Raw genomic sequence first — 9,989 nt, forward strand, 5'->3', positions numbered from 1 at the left:
AGATTGCTTGAGGCCAGGAATTCGAGACCAGCCTGTCCAACATGGCAAAACCCCATCTCTACTAAAAATACAAAAATTAGCCAGGTGTGGTGGTGCACACTTGTAATCCCAGCTACTCGGAGAGCTAAGGCAGGAGAATTGCTTGAACCCAGGAGGCGAAGGTTGCAGTGAGCTGAGATCGTGCCACTGCCCTCCAGCCTGGGTGACAGAGCGAGACTCCGTCTCAAAAAACAAAACAAAACAAAACAAAAAACAGTGAAATACAGAAGAAGACAGTGAGAGAAAAAAGAGGGACAGAAGGACTATAAGACTGACAGAAAATAGTTAATGAAATGTCAGTAGTAAATCTTTCCTTATTTTTTATTTTTTGTTTTTTTTTTTGTTTTGTTTTGTTTTGTTTTTGAAACAGAGTCTTGCTCTGTCTTACCCAGGCTGGAGTGCAGTGGTGCTATCTCGACTAACTGCAACCTGTACCTCCTGGGCTCAAACAATTCTCCTGCCTCAGCCTACCAAGTAGCTGGAATTACAGGTGTGTGCCACCATACCCAGCTAATTTTTGTACTTTTAGTAGAGATGGGGTTTTGCCATGTAGGCCAGGCTGGTCTCGAGCTCCGTAAATTACCTCAGGTGATCTGCCCGCCTCAGCCTCCCAAAGTGCTGGGATTGCAAATGTGAGCCACTGCACTCAGCCAACAATGATTTTTTGAATATCACACCAAAAGCTCAGGCAAAAAAAAAAAAACAAACAAACAAACAAAGCAAGACACAAGAAACAAGTAGGAATACATCAAGCTATAAATCTGCTGCAAAGCAAAGGAGGCAGTCAACAAAATGAAACGGTAGACTATGGATTAAAAGAAAATACCTGCAAATAATATATCTGATAAAGTTATCAAATATATGAGGAAATCACACAACTCAATAACAAATTAACCAAATAACCCAATTCAAAAATGGGCAATGAACTTGAATGGACATTTTTCTTTTTTTTTTTTTTTTTTTTTGAGAAGGAGTCTCGCTCTGTCTCCCGGGCTGGAGTGCAGTGGCCGGATCTCAGCTCACTGCAAGCTCCGCCTCCTGGGTTTACGCCATTCTCCTGCCTCAGCCTCCCGAGTAGCTGGGACTACAGGCATCCGCCACCTCGCCCGGCTAGTTTTTTGTATTTTTTAGTAGAGACGGGGTTTCACCGTGTTAGCCAGGATGGTCTCGATCTCCTGACCTCGTGATCCGCCCGTCTTGGCCTCCCAAAGTGCTGGGATTACAGGCTTGAGCCACCGCGCCCGGCCGAATGGACATTTTTCTAAAGAAAACATAAAATAACCAACATATTGAATGAGGAAAAGCAGGATGCATTCCCTTTGAAAACTGGCACAAGTCAATAATGTCCTCTCTCACCACTTTTATTCAACATAGTATTGGAAGTCCTGGCCAGATTAATGAGGCAAGAGAAAGAAATAAAAGGCATCCAAATAGGAAGAAAAGAAGTCAGACTATCCCTGTTTGCAGATGACATGTTTCTATCTGGAAAACCCCATTGTCTCAGCCCAAAAGTTCCTTCAGCTGATAAACAACTTCAGCAAAGTTTCAGGATACAAAGTCAATGTACAAAAATTACTAGCGTTCTTATGTACCTACAACAGCCAAGCCGAGAGTCAAATCAGGAAGGCAATCCCATTCACAGTTGCCACAAAAAGAATAAAATACCGAGCTGGGCTTGGTGGCTCACGCCTGTAATCCCAGCGAGAGTCCATCTAAAAAAAAAAAAAAGAAAAAAAGAATAAAATACTTAGAAATACAGCTAACTAGGGAGGTGAAAGATCCCTACAATGAGAATTACAACACACAGCTGAAAGAAATCAGAGATGACACAAATGGAAAAACATCCCATGCTCATGGATAGCAAGAATAAATATCATTAAAATGGACATATTGCCCAAAGCAATTTGTAGATTCAATGCTATTCCTATCAAACTACCAATGACATTCTTCACAGAATTATAAAAAGCTATTTTAAAATCATAGAACCAGCCCGGTGCAGTGGCTCACACCTGTAATTCTAGCACTTAGGGAGGCCGAGATGGGCAGATCATGAGATCAGGAGATCAAGACCATCCTGGCTAACACGGTGAAACCCCATCTCTACTAAAAATACAAAAAAATTAGTCGGGCGTGGTGGCGAGCACCTGTAGTTCCACCTCCTCGGGAGGCCGAGGCAGGAGAATAGCGTGAACCCGGGAGGCGGAGCTTGCAGTGAGCTGAGATGGCACCACTGCACTCCAGCCTGGGCAACAGAGCAAGACTCTGGCTCCAAAAAAAAAAAAAAAAAAAATCACATGGAACCAAAAAGAGCCTGAATAGCCAAGGCAATCCTAGCAAAAAGAACAAAACTGGAGGCATCACATTACCTGACTTCAAACTGTACTACAGGGCTACAGTAACCAAAACAGCATGGTACTGGTACAAAAACAGGCATATAGGCCAATGGAGCAGAAATAAGGCCACACTCCTAAGATCAGCTGAATTTCAACAAAGCTGACAAAAACAAGCAATGAGTGGGAAAAAATCCCTATTCAATAAATGGTGCTGGGATAATTGGCTAGCCATATGCAGAAGGTTGAAACTAGACCCCTTCCTTACATCATATACAAAAATCAACTCAAGATGGATTAAAGACTTAAATGTAAACTCCAAAGCTATAAAAATCCTAGAAGACAACCTAGGCAATACCATCTTGGACATAAGATCAGAAAATATTTCATGACAAAGACTCCAAAAGCAATTGCAACAAAAGCAAAAATTGAGACATGGGACCTAATTGAACTAAAGAGCTTCCTCTGCACAGCAGAAGAAACTATCAACAGAGGAAATGGACAACCTCCAGAATGGAAGAAAATATTTACAAATATGCATCGGACAAAGGTCTAATATCCAGCATCTATAAGGAATGTAAACAAATTTGCAAGAGAAAAACAACCCCGTTAAAAAGTAGGCAAAAGACATGAATGATTTTCAAAAGAAGACATACATGCAACAAACAATCATAAGAAAAAAAGCTCAATATCACTAATCATTAAAGAAATGCAAATAAAAACCATAATGAGATACCATCTCACACCAGGGAGAATGTCTATTATTAAAAAGTCAAAAAATATGCTGGCAAGATTGCAGAGAAAAGGGAACACTTATACACTGTTAGTGGGAGTATAAATTTAGCCCAACCATTGTGAAGAGCAATATGGCGAGTCCTCAGAGAGCTAAAAATAGAACTACAGTTTGATCCAACAATTCCATGACTGGGTATATACCCAGAGAAATATAAATCATTCTCCTGTAAAGACACATGCACATGAATGTTTACAGCAGCACCATTCACAGTAACAAAGATATGGAATCAACTTAAAGGCCCATCAGTGACAGAGTGGATAAAGAAAACATACATATACACCATGAAATACTATGCAGCCATAAAAAAGAATGAGATCATGTCTTTTGCAGGAATATCGATGGAGCTGGAGGCCAGAAAATACTGGCAGGAACAGAAAATCCTCCACGGAACTTTCTTTCTTTTCTTTTCTTTTCTTTTCTTTTCTTTTCTTTTCTTTTCTTTTCTTTTCTTTTCTTTTCTTTTCTTTTCTTTTCTTTTCTTTTCTTTTCTTTTCTTTTCTTTTCTTTTCTTTTCTTTTCTTTTCTTTTCTTTTCTTTCTTTTCTTTTCTTTTCTTTCTTTCTTTCTTTCTTTCTTTCTCTTTCTTTCTTTTCTTTCTTTCTTTCGTTTTTTTTTTAGACAGAGTCTCACTCTAGCTGCAGTGCAGTTCTAGGATCTCAGTTCACTGCAACCTCTGCCTCCCGGGTTCAAGTGATTCTCCTGCCTCAGCCTCCCGAGTAGCTGGGACTATAGGTGCATGCCACCATGCCCGACTAATTTTTGTATTTTCAGTAGAGACAGGGTTTTGTCATACTGTCCAGGCTGGTCTTGAACTCCTGACCTCATGATCTGCCCACCTCAGCCTCCCAAAGTGCTGGGATTACAAGCGTGAGTCACCACACCCGGCCTGCATGGAACTTTCAGTACTGTTCCACTGACCAGCCATACTCCCATCTCTCTTCCTCTCCTTGGGCCTTCCTTTTCCCTGAGACACAAAAATATTGACATTAGGCCACTTAATAACTCTACGATGACCTCTGAGTGTTCAAGTGAAAGGAAGAGTCACACATCTCTCACTTTATTTATTTTTGGAGATGGAGTCTTGCTCTGTCGCCCAGGCTGGAGCACAGTGGCGTGATCTTGGCTCACTGCATCCTCCACCTCCTGGGTTCAAGTGATTCTCCTGCCTTAGCCTCCTGAGTAGCCAGGACTACAGGTGCGCACCACCATGCCTGGCTCATTTTTTGTATTTTTGGTAGAGATGGGGTTTCATCATGTTGGCCAGGTTGGTCTCCAACTCTTGACCTCGTGATCCGCCCACCCCAGCCTCCCTAAGTGCTGAGATTACAGGCATGAGCCACCACTCAGCCCATGTCTCACTTTAAATCGAAAGGTAGAAATGATTAAGCTTAGTGAGAGAGGCATGTCAAAACCTGAGACAGGCCAAAAGCTAGGTTTCCTGTGCCAAATGTTTAACCAAATTGTGAATTCAAAGGAAAAGTTCTTGAAGGAAATTTAAATTGCTACTCCAGTGAACACATGAATGACAAAAAAGTGAAACAGTCTTTTTGCTGATATGAGGAAAGTTTGAGTGGTGTGGATAGAAGATCAAACCAGCTACAACATTCCCTTAAACTAAAGCCTAATCCTGATCAAGGCCCAAACTCTCTTCAGTTCTGTGAAAGCTCAGAGATGTGAAGAAGTGCAGAAGAAATGTTGGAAACTAACAAAGCTTGGTTCATGAGGTTCAAGGAGAAAAGCCATCTCCATAACATAAAAGTGCAAGGTGAAGCTTCAAGTGCTAATGGAGAAACTGCAGCATGCTATCCAGAAGATCTCGCTAAGATCATTGATGAAAGTGGCTACAGTAAGAATAGATTTTCAATGTAGACAAAACAGCCTGCTACTGGGGAAAGATGCCATCTAAAACGTTTATAGCTAGAGAGGAGAAGTCAATGTCTGGCTTCAAAGCTTTAAAGGGCAGGCTGGTTTTCTTGTTAGGGACGAATGCAGTTGGTGAAGCCAGTTCTCATTTACCATTCTGAAAATCCTGAGGACCTTAAGAATCATGTTTATTCTGCCTGTGCTCTATCAATTGAACAACAAAGACTGGATGACAACCTATTTGTTTACAGCATGGTCTTCTGAATATTTTAAGCCCACTGTTGAGACCTACTGCTCAGAAAAAAAAAAAGATTCCTTTCCAAATATTACAGTTTATTACAATGCACCTGGACAACCAAGAGCTCTGATGGAGATATACAAGGAAGTTAATGTTTTCATGCCTGCTGACACAACATTTATTCTGCAGCCCATGGATCAAAGAGTAATTTCATCTTTCTCTTTATTTTCTTTTTTTTGAGATGGGCTGTCACTCCCCCAGACTAGACTGCAGTGGTACGATCATAATTCATTGCAGCTTAGCTCCTGGGTTCAAGTAATCCTCCTGCCTTGGCCTCCCAAGAAGCTGAGACTACAATATGTGCCACCACACCTGCCCAATTTTTAAAATTTTTCTGTAGGCTGGGTACAGTGGCTCACGCCTCTAATACCAGCACTTTGGGAGGCTAAGGCAGGCAGATCACGAGGTCAGGAGATCAAGACCATCCTGGCTAACACGGTGAAACCCTGTCTTTACTAAAACTACAAAAAATTAGCCAGGCATGGTGGCACGAGCCTGTAGTCCCAGCTACTCTGGAGGCTGAGGCAGGATAATTGCTTGAGCCCGGGAAGTGGAGATTGCTGTGAGCCAAGATATTGCCACTGCACTCCAGCCTGGCAACAGAGCAAGACTGTCTCAAAAAAAATTTTTTTTCTGTAGCGATGGGGTCTTGATATGTTGCCCAAGCTGGTCTTGAACTCCTGGGCTCAAGTGATCCTCCCACCTCAGCCTCCCAAAGTGCCAGGATTACAGGCATGAGATACTGTTCCCAGCCAAAAGTGTTTTGTTTTGCTTTTGCTTTTGTTTTCTGAGACAGTCTTACTGTGTTGCTCAGGCTGGAGTGCAGTGGCATGATCTCAGCTCACTGCAACCTCCATCTCCTGGGTTCAAGCGATTCTCCTGCCTCAGCGTCCTGAGTAGCTGGGAGTACAGGAGCATGCCACCACACCCAGCTAATTTTTCTGTTTTTGTGGAGATGGGTTTCGCCATGTTGGCCAGGCTTTTCTGGAACTCCTGACCTCAAGTGATCTGGGTGCCTCAGCCTCCCAAAGTGCTGGAATGACAGGTATAAGCCATGGCACTCAATCATTTTGTTTCTGAGACAGGGTCTTGCTCTGTCATTCTGGCTGAAGTACAAGTGGCACAATCACGACTCACTGCAGCCTCAGCCTCCCAGGCTCAAGTGAGCCTCCCAGGCTCAAGTGAACCTCCCACCTCAGGCTCCCAAGTAGCTGGGACTACAGGTGTGCACCACCATGCCCAGGTAATTTTTAAACTTTTTTTGTAGAAATGGGGTCTTCCCTGTGTTAACTCCTGGGCTCACAGAGCAGTCCTCCCACCTTGGTCTCCCAAATTGCTGGGATTACAGACATGAGCCACTTGCCCAGCCCAAAAGTGTTTCTTTGAGATGGAATCTACTCTTGGTAAAGATGCTGTGAATGTTGTTGAAATGACAGCAGGATTTAGAATATTACATAAACTTAGTTAATGAAGCAGCAGCAGGATTTGAGAAGATTTTGAAAGTTCTGCTATGGCCAAAATGCTATCACCCTATATAACATGCTATGAGGAAATCTTCTGTGAAAGGAAGAGTCAACTGATTTGGCAAACTTCATTGTTACCTTATTTTAAGAAATTGTCACTGCCACCCCAACCCTCTGCAGCCACCATCCTTATCAGCATTACCTTTATCTGATGTAATACTTTTCCACACTTCATAGACTACAGTATAGTGTAAATATAGGTTTTGTGTTCACCAGGAAATCAAAACATTTGTGTGACTCATTTTATTGGGACATTCACTTTATTGTAGGAGTCTAGAATCAAAACTGCAATATCTATGAGGATACTGTATATACCTAAGGTACATTATTCACAGTAGCCAAGACTTGAAAGCAACCTAAGTGTCTACTGGTAGATAAATGGATATATATACACACAAACACACACACACATATTCATCTAGCCAGTGAGGTCAGGGAGTCACTGACACACTGCTGTTTTCTTTTTTTTGAGACAGGAGTTTCACTCTTGTGACTTCCAGTTTCTGGTTGCAAATATAAGGAGCTTGAAAGTTGTCACTCCATTCTAATGACAAATAAAAAGCTGAAAAACCTGAAAAACCCAACAATTCTTCTGTAAGAGAAGTGAGGTCCCAGGGCAAACAGCCACCCCAAAATTTGTAGAGACAGACCAGTCGATACAGAGAATCACAATCTACTGGGGCAGTTGAGGTCCTCTGGCAGACCATGCATAGGTGTGGGGACTGAGGGGAAACTTACATCTGAATACAGGACCTTGGGTTCTTCTTGCCATTGGAGCTTTCCTGGTCCTCCCGGCCTGGAGTTGAGCCTTATATCAAAGGAAAGCTATGCTTGGAGATGCTCTGTTGCCCAGGATGGAGTGCAGTGGTGCGATCTCGGCTCACTGCAACCTCTACCTCCCTTCAACCTTGCCTCCTGGGTTCAAGAGATTCTCATCCCTCAGCCTCCTGAGTAGCTGGGACTACAGGCGCACGCACCACCACAGCTGGCTAATTTTTTTTTTTTTTTTTTGGTAGAGACGGGATTTCACCATGTTGGCCAGGCTGGTCTTGAACTCCTGGCCTCAAGTGATCCACCTCCCTTGGCCTCCCAAAGTCCTGGGATTACAGGTGTCAGTCACTGCGCCTGGCCCCAAGCCTTATAATTAAGTAGAAATCTATGTTCCTTCTCTTTTAGGACAGATGCTCTTTGACTAACTTGATTCAAGATGGGTATGTGTGGTGGGTTGAGTCATGGCACCCCAAATATTTCCACATCCTAATCCCTGGAACCCATGAAGTTTACCTTATATAGCAAAAGGGGAAGGATCTTGAGATGGGGAGATTATTCTGGATTATCCTGGTGGGCCCGACATCATAACGGTCCTTATACAAGGGAAGCAGGAAGGTCATAGAGGAGAAGGCGGTGGAATCAGATTGGAGTGATGCATTTTGAAGGTGGAGGCCAAAGGATGTGGGTGGCTTCTAGAAGCTGAAAAGGTCAAGGCAAGAGATTCACACCTCAGAGCCTCCAGAGGAACCAGCCTTGCCGACAGCTTGATTTTGGCTGAGTGAAATTAATTTCGGATTTGTGACTTCTAGAACGATAAGGTAGTGGGAGTTTTTTTGTTTTGTATTTCTTTTTTCTTTTTTCTTTTTTTTTTTTTTTTTTTTGAGTCCGAGTTTCACTGTCTTTGCCCAGGTTGCAGTGCAGTGGCACAATCTCGGCCCACTGCAGCCTCTGCCTCCCATATTCAAGTGATTCTCCTGCCTCAGCCTCCCGAGTAGCTGGGATTATAGGCATGCACCACCACACCTGGTTAATTTTTGTATTTTTAGTAGAGAAAGAGTTTCACCATATTGGCCAGGCTGATCTTGAACTTCTGACCTCAGGTGAACTTCTGACAACCTTGGCCTCCCACAGTGCTGGGATTACAGGTGTGAGCCACTATGCCAGGCCCCAGTTTGTGTTGTTTTAAACCATTAAGTTTGTGGTCATCTGTTACCACACCAATAGGTACCTAATACAAATGTGACTATGACTTGGAGGTTAAGGGACAACAGTGAAATCAGCCTGGTTTCAGTAGGGTGAAGTGGAAACACAATGAGGAAGAAAGAGGCCTTGACCAGGGAGAGGTATCAGGATGGAGCCAGGTATGGGGCAGGTCGGATACAGAAGCTAAATTCGTGATTTAACACAACAGATGGGAATGGGATCAGGGCCTAAAGTACCTAAAGGACCATAAAAGCTATAAGGAAGGCCGCTAGGCCTTCAATAAGCCTCTGCCCAAGAGACAGAAGCTCACTTGTGCATTCAACACACTGTCACGAGGATCTCTGAATTCAGGCAGAAATAGGCCCTTGGATGCAGTGGGGATTCTCAACTGTTTAAATATTGAACATCTGTTTCTCTTGGCTGGGCATTGGCAAAGCTAAAGTTATGGAAAAACAATGTTCTTGTTTTGAAAGAGCTTTTATAGTGCATGGTAGTTTTCCAGCCTTGGTGATACTGATTTTTTGGGCCAGGTCATTGCTGTGGGGGCTGGCTGTCTCAGCACTGCGGGAGGTGCAGTAGGACCCCCACTAGTAGGAGGCTAGAGGCCAGCAACAACCCTCCCTCCCCCAGTCGTAACAACCAAAAGTGTCTTTGGACATTGTCCGACATCCCCTGGGGGGTTCCCAGTTTAGCACCCCTGATGTATGGGGTTTAGCAGAGAGAATGGACCCCAATTTTAACCGAAGTCTGCCTAGGGCTCCTCCGGGAAGCCTTTGAGAGAAGGAAACTCTTGTGAGAGAGAGGAGGCAGGAGGGAGTGGGAAGCATCAGGAACCAAAGGCAAAGGAAACAATTGTGTGCAAGACCCCAAAGAGGACTCGTAAGTGTGCACATGTCCCTCGGCAGTTAGGAGGGACAAGAGAGTCCTTGTGGGGGACAGAAGAGCTCAGCCCACAGCCCTGAGGTGACTGGTAGTCACTTGATGATACTGATGTTTTGGGAAGAATGCTACCTTGCTGAGCGTACACCTGTAATCCCAGCACTTTGGGAGTCTAAGGTGAGGATGACTTGAGCCCAGGCGTTTGAAGATAGACTGGGCAACACAGTGAGACTCTGTCTCTACAAAAAAAATAGAAAAATTAGCCAGGCATGGTGGTGCATTCCTGTA

This window comes from Rhinopithecus roxellana, chromosome 20 (genome assembly GCF_007565055.1).
Source record: "Rhinopithecus roxellana isolate Shanxi Qingling chromosome 20, ASM756505v1, whole genome shotgun sequence".
In the NCBI taxonomy this organism is placed as follows: Eukaryota; Metazoa; Chordata; class Mammalia; order Primates; family Cercopithecidae; genus Rhinopithecus; species Rhinopithecus roxellana.